Source organism: Mastigoproctus giganteus, chromosome 1, assembly GCF_048544385.1.
Source record: "Mastigoproctus giganteus isolate SK-2022 chromosome 1, ASM4854438v1, whole genome shotgun sequence".
NCBI classification, from domain to species: Eukaryota; Metazoa; Arthropoda; class Arachnida; order Uropygi; family Thelyphonidae; genus Mastigoproctus; species Mastigoproctus giganteus.
This window is the reverse complement of record NC_143575.1, coordinates 95,672,238-95,688,071: the sequence shown is the minus strand read 5'-3', so window position 1 is coordinate 95,688,071 and position 15,834 is coordinate 95,672,238. Positions and strand designations below refer to the sequence as shown.

General features: G+C 39.8%; 1 protein-coding gene across 1 annotated transcript in view; it reads left to right on the top strand.

Annotated features, from left to right (window-relative positions):
- The first annotated feature begins 658 nt into the window (after nucleotides 1–658).
- SCAP (SREBP cleavage activating protein) overlaps nucleotides 659–15,834 on the top strand; it is a 512,327-nt gene continuing 497,151 nt past the window's right edge. The window contains exon 1 of the mRNA XM_090380371.1: nucleotides 659–969. The gene's annotated coding sequence lies outside the window, so the exon portion shown is untranslated. The remainder of the gene's footprint in view (nucleotides 970–15,834) is intronic.

The window sequence follows — 15,834 nt, the reverse complement described above, 5'->3', positions numbered from 1 at the left end:
GTATGCTGACGACTTGCCATCTCATGTAATTCTCAAAATATGCGACTAATCGAAAGACAAGTATAAGGCACAAACAGACCCTTGAACCAAAAACAATGGATATTGACTTTTTAAAAAGTTTACACTTCTGTCATAAACGTGCTTTACACCCTGATACAGATCTTCAGTTAGATTCCCATCGTTTTCTTTCCATCCTAGTATTAGATATTAGATTTATATCTAGTATTAGATTTCTTGGTTTAATGCTTGATAAAAACATTTAAGTTAACCAAGAACATATAGTAATAGTAATAGAGGTATGTGATGCAAGAAAGCAAGAGGTCATTACTTTATTCACTTCATTCTCAGAACCACCTTTATCTATTGGTGATACCAATCTGGAGGAATCTCTCCCTGGTCCAACGATGCCCTTTTAATTAACCTGAATGGTTCAATGAATTCTGTCGCCGCTTCCATAAAATTACTGGGTATATGCCATAAATTCCAAGAGTCTTACTTTGGTTTAAGCCTGAAGTTTTGCATGTCCGAATTATTATTGCGATTTGAAAGCATTGTGGTTAGATCTCCATGCTCGCCTCAACTTGTCCCTCCCTCTGGTGGCAGTATTAAGAATTATTTTTCTGTTGTTTACAGCAGTCAACATGAAATCCGCGTGACTCATATTGTCGTCGTAGTGATAAACTACGAGGTTTCGCCATGAACTTGTGATATATGTAAAATAGTTAATGTTATCAAATCATAACTTCTCGACATATATTTGGACTGTAATAGGTAATGCAAACAACGAGTGATTTATAATTATGTGCAAGAGGCGTTTTCCAGAATCAACCGAATTTAAAAAGAAATGTAATAAGGCCTAGGAGCCGCACGTTCACGTCAAGCAGAGCGTGTATTTCTTCGCTCCTAATTGCCAGTTCACCCAGAGACGTGTGTTCTTGGCATATAATAATAATATGCTGAGGTATGATGGTAGGTACGATGAGGAGGCGCATTTATAATAACATGTTTTTTTTCATTCTAATTTTTTATGTAGTTTTTAGAAGTTTGACGCTGTGGTAGTATAGTGTCTCGCATATAACGAGGTTTGGAAACGATTCCCGTTGTATTGCGCGGGTGTTTCATTTTCAGATTTGATGGTATAAACTTCTAAATGTGTTCTCAAGCGATAACCAAGTTTATTATCCGCCCAAAACTGATCATATCGACAACAGTTTCCAGACAGATGTAATGAGGCGGTATTAGTTTGCCTAGCCCCCAATATTACTAAAAAATATTCCCTAATTTTTTTTAATTGTCCTATTTTTAGTACACTGAATATTATTATTATTAGCCATATGGTGCAAGGAAGCCTGAGGCTTATGCTGCACCAGGCAAAAAAAAAAAAAAAAAAAATTCTGAATTACCCAAAGAGAGAGAGAGAAGCAGAAGGGAATCATCAAGAAAAAGAAGAATGATGATATCCAGCTCAGGACCCTGGGTTTGCCAAGTCCATACTCACCAGATGTAATAAGAAACACTAAAATTTTCATAACATTTCATAGAAACTCTAAAGGATAGGTGAGTAGTAATAAACTCCATTTAACTAAAATGACTTGGTGGTGCTGTGGTCTAGAAAACTTGGGTTCAGTTGCTCATTCCCCCACGTCTTCACTTTGTGAACAGAGGTTTGTTGCTATCAAAGTATATTTTAGGTCACTAAATCTATTGACAGAATTCAACATATTATTTGAGTGTAACTGAAATTTTTTTTGATGTGAATGAAATGTTTATAGTTGTAAAGTACTATGTATGAGCAAGGAGGAGGAGGGAAGGGTAGCTAAGTGGTTAAAGATAAAAAAAAAAAAAAAAAAAAGATTACAATTCAATCATCATGAAATTTTTCATACAGTCTGACAGGCAACTAGGAGGGCCCTTGTTGGTCCTAGTCATGATTTATAGGAATTTGCTAGAGAAGAATAACCTCTCTATCTCTACAGTATGATGATTAGACTTCATTTGGGTCTGGAGACAAAAAAGACAGCTTCCAGAGAAGACAAAAAAAAAAAAAAATAGAATGATATTAGTGATGAGTGAAAATTGATGTAATATGAAGAACAGTCCAGATGTGGATTTCAAAGTCTGACCTGTAGACATTTAAGGGGAGCTAGATTTTGATATATAAAGTATTTAAAGGGTTAAGTAAAATGAGTGAGGAGGACCTATTTTCCCTTGTAGAAACAAGAACCATGTAGTACAAATATAGAAGCTTAGGGAATAACAGAGGACTGGATCACATGAAGTTCACTTATGGACAGCAGGTTGTCGTACACTGGGATAAGTTGCCTCCTGGTGTGGCAAAGGTAGTGAACCTAAGTTCAAACTAAAATTAGATAAGTTATATTGTGAGAATAGGAATAGTACAAAGAATCAGAAATTTATTTTGGTTGATTCAGAAAATTTTCACTTGCTTTTTTCATCTGGCTTTTTGTCACTTACTTTTGTCATTTAACATTACTAATAATGATTTCTGTTGCACTTATTGACTGATGAGTAAATGAAGGAGGCTTGCTGTATTCAACCACCCATCGAGACTTGACCTAACAATGACATATTTCAAACCAAATTTTGGAATTTGTTATTAAGCCTTAAAAAAGTGCTTTCTGTTTCTAGCAAAAGTAGTAGATATCTTATTGTCCCTTGTTAGACTGACCTTGGTTAGTCTCTTTCACCACATTTAAAGAATAACATCTTAGTTTTTGATATACCTATTCCCACTAGTTTTTACTTATGGATACAGTTTTTTTTTTTTTTTTTTTTTGATTTATTAGGGTTATGAAAGGTTGTTTTGTTGTGTTTCTTGTTGCTACTAATATGTTTTAGTATTAGTAATGGCAATTGATGCAAGGAAGCAAGCTTACATAGCATTAGCAAAAAAAAAAAAAAAAAAACCCCCTCTCATCTATAAACTCTCCCCGTCCATAATAAGTTATCTAATTCTTACTTAATTTTGTCACCAGAAAATGACTCTTACACCCTTAGAAATGTGTTTTAATGAGATTTTACTGTATATTGATTGACAAGCATGCAGCATTTTGCAATAACAGCTATTAGGATATGCTGTCAACATGGTTGATCGGTAGGTAATTCCTTGAGGCATTTTGCACCTTTGCTGCCCATTCTTTAACTTTTTCACAAGTACATATGCAGATGTACATTTTTCATCTGTGGGTTACAGGGAGTAAATACATAGATCTACATTTTTAAGGTCATTTTAAGTACATATGGCTGTTTATATATATATATATATATATATATATATATTTACTTTTGAAAATTGGTGGGTATTACACTGGCTGGCCATTGTAGTTGGTTTGAATTCGACTGACAAAAGCTGAAATTGAAGAAATTTTCCAGAATTCAGATTGAGAAGTTGATGAAATTGGATGAAGTGATACATAGATGTAGAATATATTAATTAAAAAATAATAATATGGTAATGGGAAGTTTATTTTTTTAAACCTAATTTTACAATTTTTTTATTTTTTTTAATGGTTTGATTTTTGACAGTAATTTTATTCCAGCATTGGGTAATCAAGTCAAAATAAAAAGAAGTAAACATTTAAAAGGATTTATGTACAAGCTTTTCATTTTTATGAAACTTCAAGTTTCATGAAGAAACCCACCTGCACAGTTCCTACCCCTATCAAAAACTGAATAGGGAATCTGGACATTTGGGTGTTAGCTAAATTTAAATGATATGATTAAGGTAGGTATCCCATTGTTGACTATATAGGCATATCATAATTTCCTAATTATTTTCTAAATTAAGTAAAATGATGAAAATGCTTTTTTTTCCTGCAAGTGATATTTATTATGTCTTCTTACCTTGCTCCTGGTGCCAAGTGATTGTGATTGAGGTTTTCTCTGTGCTTAGTGTCATTGTCTAAAAGCAATTTATAGTTCTTTTAAGTTCATGTCCTTAAGAAATTTATTTATTTAATAACAGCTCCTGTTACAAAAAATTATCCATAATCGACTTATTTGGATCATCGAAACACAACACCTAATAAGTAACAATCAGCATGGCTTTCATAAGAACAGGTCCTCCTTAGACCTCATGATCAAGGATGAGTCTGCAATTCGCAATGCCTTTTGTAACCCCTCGACGTGGGCACCTGTACGTGGTGAGGGGACCTCCCAGTGACACTGCTCGACTTCCAGACTAGCATCATTGGGATCCAACGCCCACAGCCCAGGTTCCAGGCTTACATCCGGCGTGTTTACCGTGCGCTGCGACCCGTGGAAATTCGGAAAGGAGGATCCTGGTGGTTGAGGGGCCCAGCTTCAATACACCACTTTGGCCCCTGCTTCGACAAGACGGGAGGTCCTGGAAGGCCTAGCTAGGATCAATCGGCTAGTAGGCTCGCCTGCGAGGGTCAACCGTGTCAATGCCACGCCCCTACCCTCATGGTCCGAGGGACAGGATTCAGGCTGGCGGCGGTGCGGGTATAGTGTCTGGGTAGCCCTGGCGTTCCACTCCCGAGCGCATTTATTGCATGCCGGGTAGTGGGCGTCCCTTTGGGCTCCGTGGTGGGTGGGGAGCCCGGGCACTGAACAATTTAAAAAACTCCATGAATCCTGATAAACTTACTTCTTCAGGGGCTCTATCTAGTCCCAGTCCCTATCTGAAACTATAGAAAACGATACTGATAGCATTATTGCTACAAAGAGGCAGCGAACAGAAATATCATCAGGGCCTGTTCCAAAATTTTTAATTATCCATTCCACCACTGAAAAACCGATTGGCAAAATGTCGCCCTTCTTCATACAGAAAGGGTTAGATGGGTTAGCAGGGTCACCCAAATCAGTTAAGAGGCTCCGTTCTGGAGACCTCTTAATTGAAACCAAAACTGACAGGCAGTCTGAGCAGCTACTCCGTGCAACATCGATCGGAGGAGTACCCATAACAGTGACACCACATAGAACACTCAATTCATCGAGAGGTATCATTTCGGAATGGGACCTTCTCGACGTAACCGAGGAGGAAATCTGCTTAGAATTGAAACCACAGGGAGTTATTGCCGTGAAGAGAATTAGTGCACATAGGGATGGGAAACTTGTTAAAACCAGGAGCATTATCCTGACTTTTAACTCGCCCAAATCTCCTGATGAGATTAAAGCTGGCTACATCAACTGTCCAGTACGCCCATATGTTCCAAATCCTTTACGGTGTTTTAAATGCCAGAAATATGGACATTCTCAAATGGCCTGCCGTGGAGTCCTTGCATGCGCTCGATGTGGTGCAAAGGACCACGAAACAACAGCATGTTCAGCCGCAAAACCCACCTGCATTAATTGTGAGGGAGAACATCCAGCCTACTCACGAGCATGCCAGAGGTGGAAAGAAGAAAAAGAAATTCAACGGCTGAAGGCAGAGCTAAACATATCGTACCAGGAGGCAAGGAAAGCGGTTAAACCTCTCAACATCAACAAACCTACCTACGCCCAGAAGGTAGCAGGGAGATGTTCCATTGGAACTCAGACCAACATGTCCATCCCTCCAAAAGAATCATTTACTCCCATCGCACGATATCTTTTAAGCTGCCAAAAACCTGTACAGAAAGACCAATCAGCTGCCACTCCTATATTGGTACCTCCTAATGCTCCACAAGTAACAAAAGCAATTGCGAAAGAAAAGAATAAGAAAGGTGAAGTACCCCCTAGTACCCAAGAAAACATGGATGTTGAGCAGAAGGAGGTACCCGAAGATTCAGTTTTGGAGCTCTTTGCTGAGGAGGAAATGGACACTGGTCAGCGTCCATACTTCCCCAGGAAGGATAAAGCCAAAAACTGAAAAAGGTAAACCCTCAGCACCTCGGAAGCCGCCTGATGGACCCACCAAGCCAAAATAATGGCTAAATTTTCGTAACACCACTATCAGTCGAAAGGACAAAACTGAGGATGGACCTGCTCATGGGGGTGTTGCTATAATTCTGGGCAACCATACCCCATATCAAACTATTGCGCTCACCATCAACATCGAAGCGGTAGCGGTTCGCCTTATGGTAGGTTTTTTAATAACAGTCTGCTCAGTTTATTTACCACCTGGGGCTGATATCTCCCAGAAAGACCTTGATGATCTCATTGTGCAGCTGCTTACTCCTGGGCGATTTTAATGGACATAACACCCTGTGGGGTAGTGCAAATGTTAATGGAAGGGGACGTGTCATAGAGCATATGCTCAATGACAATGACCTGTCCCTCCTAAATGTGGGAACTAACACCTTTTTCCACATGCCTACCCGTACGTTCTCTGCTATCGACCTCTCTATATGCTCCCCCTCTCTCCTTCCTTTAATCAACTGGGAGGTAGAGGAGAATCTTTATGGATGTGATCACTTCTCCGTGATAACCAGTCTACTTAAAGGGATGCCATGCTCACCTTTTAGGTTACCGCGATGGAAGATTGATCAGGCTGACTGGAACACCTTTCAACACCTGGTAGACTTTAACATGAGTACAGTCAGTCGGGAGCCTATCAATGATGCAGTGGCGTACATCACAGAAAGAATTGTCCATGCAGCTGCAGCTGCAAACATCTACCCGGTTTCCGCCATTTCCAAAACCTTGGTGGAATACTGAATGCACAGCAGCAAAAAAGGCACAAAATAAAGCTTGGGGGATATTCCGACAATATCCTACCACAGCCAATCTCTTAGCCTTCAAACGTGCACGCGCGAAAGCGCAATATATTTGTCGTAAGAGCCAAAAGGAATCGTGGGTCTGCTTTACATCCACCATTACCCAGTCAACCAGCAGTAAAGCTATCTGGGACAAAATCCGGGAAATGAAGGGTAAATATACATCACACCCTTCATCGGTCCTGGAGTATAATGGATACGTTATTGCACCAACTGCAATAGCCAGTGTACTTGGGGAGACCTTCACTGCCATCTCGTCAACATCTGCTTACTCCCCAGAATTTCTGGTCTGGAAATATAAGTGTGAAAAGCAGCCAATTAACTTTAAATCAAAAAAGTCTTATCCCTATAATGGGCCCTTTACCACGGAAGAGTTAGAAACAGCTCTAACTCTTACCAAGGCAAGTGCTGCCGGACCAGATCTTATCCATTATGATATGGTCAAACATCTGTCTGCAAAATCCACGGACCAACTGCTTTTTCTATATAACAGAATATTTAAAGAAGAGCAGTTTCCGGATTCCTGGCATAAGGCAATCGTGCTTGCCTTTTCTAAACCAGGAAAGGATCCTAAAATCCCAACGAACTACCGTCCCATTGCTCTGACTAGCTGTCTGTGCAAAATTCTGGAGAGAATGGTTAATGCCCGCCTTATCTGGTATTTGGAGGCTAATGGGTTCCTCTCCAGATTTCAGTGTGGCTTCCATAGGAATAGGTCAACTTTGGACCATTTAATCAGGCTCGAAATTTCCATTCGAGATGCCTTCTTAAAACGAGAACACCTGGTGTCAGTGTTCTTCGATATGGAAAAATCGTATGACACAACTTGGAGATTTGGAATTTTAAAAGACCTCTACAGCATCGGCCTTAGAGGTAATCTCCCCAATTTTATTAAAAACTTTTTATATCACCGTTCTTTCCAAGTCTGTGTAGGATCTACTCTCTCTCGCTCTTTTAGCCAAGAGGAGGGAGTACCTCAAGGATCCGTTTTAAGTGTTACGCTTTTTGCCATTAAAGTGAATTCCATCACAGAACAACTTCCTCCAACTGTAAATTGTGCCCTCTATGTTGACGATTTTAGCATATTTTGTCATTCCTGCAACATGAGGGTAATTGAGAGGCAACTGCAACGTGCCATTGACCATTTGAACGCATGGGCAACGAACAACGGGTTCAGGTTCTCTCCACAAAAGACTGTTTGCATGCATTTTTGCAGAAAGCGCAGTCTTCACCCTGAACCTGAACTAAGGCTTGGACAAAATGCTATACCAGTAGTACCTGAGACTAGATTTTTGGGGCTTATATTCGATAAAAAGCTGACCTTACTAGAACACATCCGTCAACTACGTGCGAAGTGCACGAGAGGTTTGAATATCCTACGTGCAATCTCCTCACATTCTTGGGGCGCTGACCGATGTACCCTCATGTGCCTCTATCGTGCACTCGTACGATCTAAGACAGATTACGGGTGCCAGGTATACGCATCCTCTAGACTCAGCATACTCCGATGGCTGGATCCCATCCACCATCAGGCGAACCGTATTGCCACTGGAGCATTTCAAACTTCTCCTGTCCATAGCCTCTATGTCGAAGCGAATGAGCCCTCGTTATCGCTTCGCAGGAAACAGTTGTCTCTACGGTATGCTTTGAAACTGAAATCCCTGCCAGACCGTCTGACGTGGACACCCGTTTTTCAGCCACGTTGGGAAAATCTGTACAACATTCGCCAGACTGCCAATCAACCATTCGGTATTCGTATCCAAAGGCTACTCAATGATTTGAACATCACATTAGACAATGTTGCCCAATCACCAGGGCAACCTTTTCCACCCTGGCATGCTCGTGTCCCAAACTGCAACTTCTCCCTTAATAATTGGAGAAAGGACAATACTTCATCCACTGTCTACCTGCAGCTCTTTTTAGCTGAGCGCTCGGAACAAGCTGACTTCCTGCCCATCTACACAGATGGCTCGAGGTCAGAAATGTCTGTCGGATCTGCAGCTGTTTTCCCAGACACCACGGTATCTGAGCAGATCTCCAACGAATGCAGTGTGTTCACTGCAGAGCTGCATGCGGTTGAGTTAGCCTTAGATCGTATACAAACCACCCACCACAAAAAATATTCTATATATACCGATTCTCTGAGTTCATTGCAGGCTTTATCATCGATGAGGTTCAACCCTCATCCTGTCCTGACCCGGATACAGCAGAAGCTGCACTTCCTTGCAGAATTCAAATTTGATGTTCGTTTCTGCTGGATCCCAGGCCACATTGGGATCTCAGGAAATGATTTGGCAGACACTGCAGCCAAATCAGCGAACCTATTTAACTCTTGCCTGTTAGTCCCCTATACAGACTACAGGCCAGTAATCCGAAAGAAACTGGTATCCCAGTGGCAACACTCATGGCATGGACAGACTACAAACAAGTTATATGAGATTAAGCCTGTAATTGAACATTGGCAGTCTAGTCTGCGCAGGAACCGAAAAGAGGAAGTTGTTCTATCTCGACTCCGCATAGGACATTGTCACCTGACACATTTCTATCTGCTGAGGGCAGACGATCGTCCTATGTGTAGAAATTGTGACACCATTTTAACAGTCCGTCAATTTTTAATTGAATGTCCGTCTTTTTATAATGACCGCCGTTTATGTTTTAGCCATCTATCTGAACCTTATACACTCAGACAGATTTTATTGGACAATGACAACATGTCAGCTATTTTTAAGTTTTTACAACTTATTAATCTAAATAATTCTATCTAAAATATTTTTATAGTTTTATGCTATATGAACGTTTTATATCGTATATATTTTTTACAATAATATACAAATAATTTTATAATCTACATCCTTTTGACTTGGCGCATTATAGCCTTAGATGCTAATGTGCCATAAAACTCTAAAACAAACAAACAAGCCTTTTGTAAAAAAATGAACATCTTGTTATGGTTTTCATAGACATAGACAAGACATTTGATATTACCTGGTGTCATGGCATTCTCAGTGATCTCCATGCTCTTGGGCTACAAGGCAACCTGCCTATATTCATCAGGAACTTCCTCAAGATTGTTTGTTCGAAGTTCGTTACCACATCTTGCTTTCTATGACATTTTTACAGAAAGAAGGAGTGCCACAATGGTCTGTACTGAGTGCAACCCTTTTTGTCCTTAAAATTGATTCCATCACAAAAGAACTTCCAAATGCAGTTGAGACCTATCTTTATGTGGATGATCTCTCTATTTCTTGCCATTCTCAGAATATAAGATCTTTGAATGGCAATTGAAGATATCCCTGAATAAAGTCCAAAGGTAGGCAGGGCTCGATGGCTAACATCTATCACAGCGGAAAACTGTTGCAATCCACTTTTATAATGGCCCCGGGTGCCAAGCGATTGTGACTAAGCGACTTCTCAGTACTTCCAGTGCGATTTCCAGAAAGCGATTTACAGTTCCTTTTTGTTGTTATCGTTTAAAAAATCTTTTCATTTTATAACAGCTCTCGTAACAAAAGTCCCTGTACAGAGCAAGGAAGGAAAGCCACCTTTCTTTTATCTCATAGTATATTACTAATACCTACTAATCTTCGCTTGGTCACACCAGGCACTGCTCCTGCCTCCCCGTGGCGGGGCCGGAAATCTTGGCAGAAAAGTCTCTCTGCCAAGGGCTAAAAGGAGCAAAGATGGACTATACCAACACTGACTCTTGCGGGCTCAATGCCCCATCACATTCTAGAGAGCAGGAAGAATATACCCCTTCCTTTGCTAAGAGACAAAAGAAGGATACAGACCAGAATATCTGGCCTCATTTTCTCATAATACATTCTTTGACTGACCAGCCAGTCAGCAAGCTTTCTCCTTTTCTGATCCAGAAAAGTTTAGAGAATGTCGCTGGCTCACCAAAAATGGTTCGCAGACTAAAATCAGGTGACCTGCTTGTTGAAACAACACAATCCAAGCATTCTGACAAGCTACTTAAATTGAAAACACTTGGAGGAATTCCCATAGAAGTGTCACCTCATGCCACCCTAAACTACTCAAAAGGAGTTGTAACAGAATGGGATCTTCTACACGTATCCGAGGAAGAAATTAAACAAGAACTCTCAGACCAAAATGTCATTCAAGTTAAAAGAATCCTAATTAAAAAGGATGGTTCATTACTTCCAACCAGAAACATCATACTAACGTTCAACTTGCCAAATCCACCAACTACTGTAAAGGCCGGATACTTGAACTGTCATGTCCGACCGTATATACCGAACCCAATCAGATGTTATAAATGTCAAAAATTTGGGCATTCACAGACAGTATGTCGGGGGACTGCTGTATGTGCTTCATGTGGATCTAAAGACCATATCCATACCGAATGTTCTGCACAAACCTTGCAGTGTCCAAACTGCAGAGGCAACCATTCCGCTTACTCAAAAGACTGTGAAACATGGAAAAAAGAAAAAATGATTCAGAAGTATAAAATCGAGCACAAAGTTTCCTACCCTGAGGCAAAAAAACAAATATCACCAATTACAATAACACGCTCATATGCAGCAACTGTCCAACAGCATAAACAAATAACTGCTGTTACCACCACTACCACTTCAGTTCAAACCAACGTTACAGTCCCACCAAACATCTCTATTTCTGATTGGGCTCGCTCAATCCTAGCTCCATCAGCAAAATCATCTTCAACCTCAACTTCTAATCAAGCCATAAATACACCTGTTACAATTCCGCCAACAATGCCGTCTATGTCACGGCCAATCATGAATACTAAAAATATAGATAAAGATGACAAACCCCCTGCCCATGATCATATGGATACATATGAAAAAGAAGCCCCCAGAAGAACCAATCTTAGAGATACATGCTGAGGAAGAGATGGAAGTTCGCCCAATCTTCCCCAGAAAAGAGAAAAAGCCTGAGAGATCCAAGCAGACCCCCACTCGTAAAAAGTCAGAGACAAATACAAATACAAAGCCAATATAATGCGCACAATAATACAGTGGAATTGTCGAGGTTTTCGCAGCAACCTGGATGACATTCGCAATCTAGTTGATAAATATCACCCGGTAGGCGTCTGCCTTCAAGAAACTAACCTCACACCACAAATAAATGCAGCAGTAAACCACTACGGTATCTACAGACAAGACCGAATTTTTTCCGGAGGAGCTCATGGTGGAGTTGCAATCTTAATTGATTCCAAAATTCCGTGTAAACGCCTCCAACTACAAACTCTTTTGGAAGCAGTCGCAGTTCGAGTCTCAGTACATTTTACTTTCTCACTGGTCTCACTCTACCTTCCCCCAAATCAAGAATTTTCATTTTCAGATTTGGAAGCGTTAGTAGCCCAGCTTCCACCTCCGGTCTGTATTATGGGAGATTTAAATAGCCACCATCCCATGTGGGGATCCCGTCATCAAGATAAACGTGGTAAATTGATTGAGAAATTACTGGAACAGCAAAATCTCTCTCTCCTTAATACTGGTACTGAGACATACATCCATTTGCCCACTGGAACAGCCTCTGCAATTGACGTATCCATATGTTCACCTGTCCTATACCCATTGATTGAATGGTCAATATTGAAGAATCCACTGAATAGCGACCATTTTCCTGTGATCTGCAAAATACTAACAAATGATGTTGCACATCACGATGGCCAAAAAAGATGGAGATTCCATAAAGCTGACTGGACTAAATATAAAACAATTGCAGCAATAGATGAACAAATAATCACCACTCAGCCCATAGACAATGCTACAGCTCATGTCACAAACCAAATTTTAATAGCAGCTGAAGCTACAGTTCCTCGGTCATCTGGAAAATGCCATAAACATGACACAGCATGGTGGACTGAAGAATGCAGTATAGCCAAAAGAGAGAAGAACAAAGCTTGGAATCTCTTCCGAAAATATCCCATTTTCATCAATCTCATAAATTTTAAAAAAGCCAGAGCCAAAGCTAGATATCTCCAGCGTAAAAGTAGAAAGGAATCATGGATACGTTTTGCCTCCACAATTAACAAAAATACAGATACCCGTGTCATATGGAACAAAATCAGAAAACTAAATGGGAAATTTCTTTCAGTTCCAACTCCACTAATAATCTGGAATGGACAGGAGATAACAAACCCCAAGGAAATCGCTAACTTACTGGCAACTATATTTGCAAATATATCAGCAGTATCGGCATATACTCCATCTTTTCAGAAAACTAAAACTGCAGCTGAAAAATACAGACTAAATTTTAAAACCAACAAACAACTCCCATATAACAAACCTTTCAACATAGAAGAATTACAGAAAGCTCTGTCTAAGTCTAGGAAAAGTGCAGCAGGACTTGATGGAGTTCACTATGAAATGATCCAACAACTTAATGAAAAATCTCTAAAGGCATTGCTTATGCTATACAATAGAATTTATATAGAAAACTACTATCCAAATTCCTGGCTTCACTCCCTTATAATTGCCTTACCAAAACCTGGCAAAGATCACACGATCCCTACAAATTATCGACCAATAGCGCTAACAAGTTGCCTTGGGAAAATCCTCGAAAAAATGGTGAACAATAGATTAACCTGGTTTCTGGAAACATATAACGTTCTTAACATAACTCAATACGGATTTCGTAAAAACAGATCATCTCTGGACCCCATGATAAAAGCAGAAGCAAATATCCGAAATGCTTTTCTAAGGAATGAGCATCTAATAATGATCAGTCTTGATATAGAAAAGGCCTTTGATACTACCTGGCGATACGGCATTCTTAAAGATCTCCACAATATCGGTTTGCGAGGAAACTTACCACTCTTGGTAAAAAATTTTCTGAAAGTTAGAACCTTCCAGGTAAAATACCAAAACAATCTGTCAAAAATATACACACAGGAAGAAGGTGTACCCCAAGGCTCAGTGCTGAGTGCAACCTTATTTGTCATCAAAATAAACTCCATTATAAAAGACCTGCCAAAAACAGTTGAAACATTCCTTTATGCTGATGATGTTACTATCTCGTGCCATTCACAAAACATGAACATGATAGAAAGACAATTACAAAGTGCAGTGAACAAAATAGAACTGTGGACTAAAAACAATGGCTATAGATTATCAGAACAAAAAACAATAGCTGTACACTTCTGTAGAAAACGAAAAATGCATCTAGATCCAGAAATAAAACTAGAAAACCGGCTGATACCTCTAGCAAATAGTATACGTTTCCTTGGCCTGATTCTTGACAAAAAACTTAACTTTTTGGAACACATCAAATACCTCCGAACAACCTGTCAAAAAAAACTAAATATTCTCAGAGTTCTTTCTGCAATGAAGTGGGGAGCCGATCGGCTCACACTTCTTCACCTATACCATGCTATAATCAGATCAAGACTAGACTATGGAGCCCCTGTGTACAGTTCGTGTAGACCAAGTGTCATCAAATGGCTCGATTCCATACATAATAGTGCCTTACGAATCTCTTTAGGTGCATACAGAACATCACCAGTACAAAGCTTATATGCAGAGACTCATGAGCCCTCATTATATCTCCGGAGGCAAATGCTGCTATTAAACTATGCAATTAAAATCCGAAGTCTGCCTCACCATCCTACTTGGCAGTATCTTTTCAATCCACAGTGGGAAATCCTCTACAGCAATAAACCCACAGTAAATAAACCAGCCGGAATACGACTAAAAGAAACAATTTCAAAATGGGGCCTAAACTTTGAAAATGTACATGAGGATAACAGCATAAGTATTCCACCATGGCACACCCACACGCCAAACTGTGACACTTATTTTCAACAATGGGGAAAAAGCACTCTGGCAAATGTCAACATAAAACAGATGCATGCAGCCCACGCATCACAGTTCTCGGAATACCTTCATATATATACAGACGGCTCTAAAACAGACACCAAAGTTGGTGCTGCAGTGGTACTTCCACACACTGTTCTCTCACAACAACTTCCAAATCAATGCAGTAGTTATTCCGCTGAACTATTCGCCCTACAAATGGCCTTAAAATACATAGATTCTTCCCCTCTTCTAAAACATCTCATCTACACAGATTCATTGAGTGCAATACAAGCTCTCCAAAAAAGACAGACTCCATCACATCCCTTTCTCTATCAGATACAAGCTCACCTTGTGAAGCTTAAAAGCAAAATGAGGCAAGTAAAATTCTGTTGGATCCCAGGACATACAGGCATTGAAGGTAATGAAAGAGCTGATCAAGCAGCAAAGAATCCTATAAACGTAAACCAAAGGTTTTGCAAAGTTCCATATACCGATTACAGACCAATCATAAAACAGTTTCTCCACAATCAGTGGTCACAAATGTGGCAAAATGAATTAAACAATAAATTGTTTCAAATAAAACATGAGCTACAGCCATGGAAATCGAGTCTTCGCAAGAATCGGCATGAAGAAGTCATTATATCCAGATTACGCATTGGACATACACATCTTACGCACAATTATTTACTCACCAAAGCAAATCCTCCAGAATGCCCTCACTGTTCTTGTCAACTCACTGTAAAACATTTCCTTATAGAATGTCCACAATACCACATGGCGCGACAATCAGCCTTCCACCTCCCTATAAATTCCCAAGTTTCTCTGACCTTATCACAAATCCTAGGCGATAACTCCAACATTGAAAATATATTCACTTATTTAAAATTAATAGGATATTTTGACCAGATATAAATCATATTTAAGAAATATAAATGTCTTTGTCACTAAACATTAATAGATAGGCGCAATATGGCCAAAGTTGCTTTTGCGCCAAAAAAACCCAACAACAACCAACCAACCAACCACTTTTATAATCAACAAAAAATGCACACCGATCCTGAACTTCAGATGTCAAACTTTACCATTCCAGTGGTTAACAATATCAGATTCTTGAGATTACTCCTTGACAGGAAATGAAATTTCTTTGAGCACATTAAATCCATGCATACTTCCTGCCTCAAAAAGCTGAACATACTAAGAGTTCTATCTGCTCTGTCTTGGGGAAAAGACCATGCATCTTTACTTCTTTTATACAGAGTATTGATCAGAGATACCGATTGGATTATGGTGCTCCACTGTATGATTCTGCTCGAAAGAATACACCACGCTGGCTGGATCCTATATAGCATAGTGCATTGTGGATTAAACTTGCT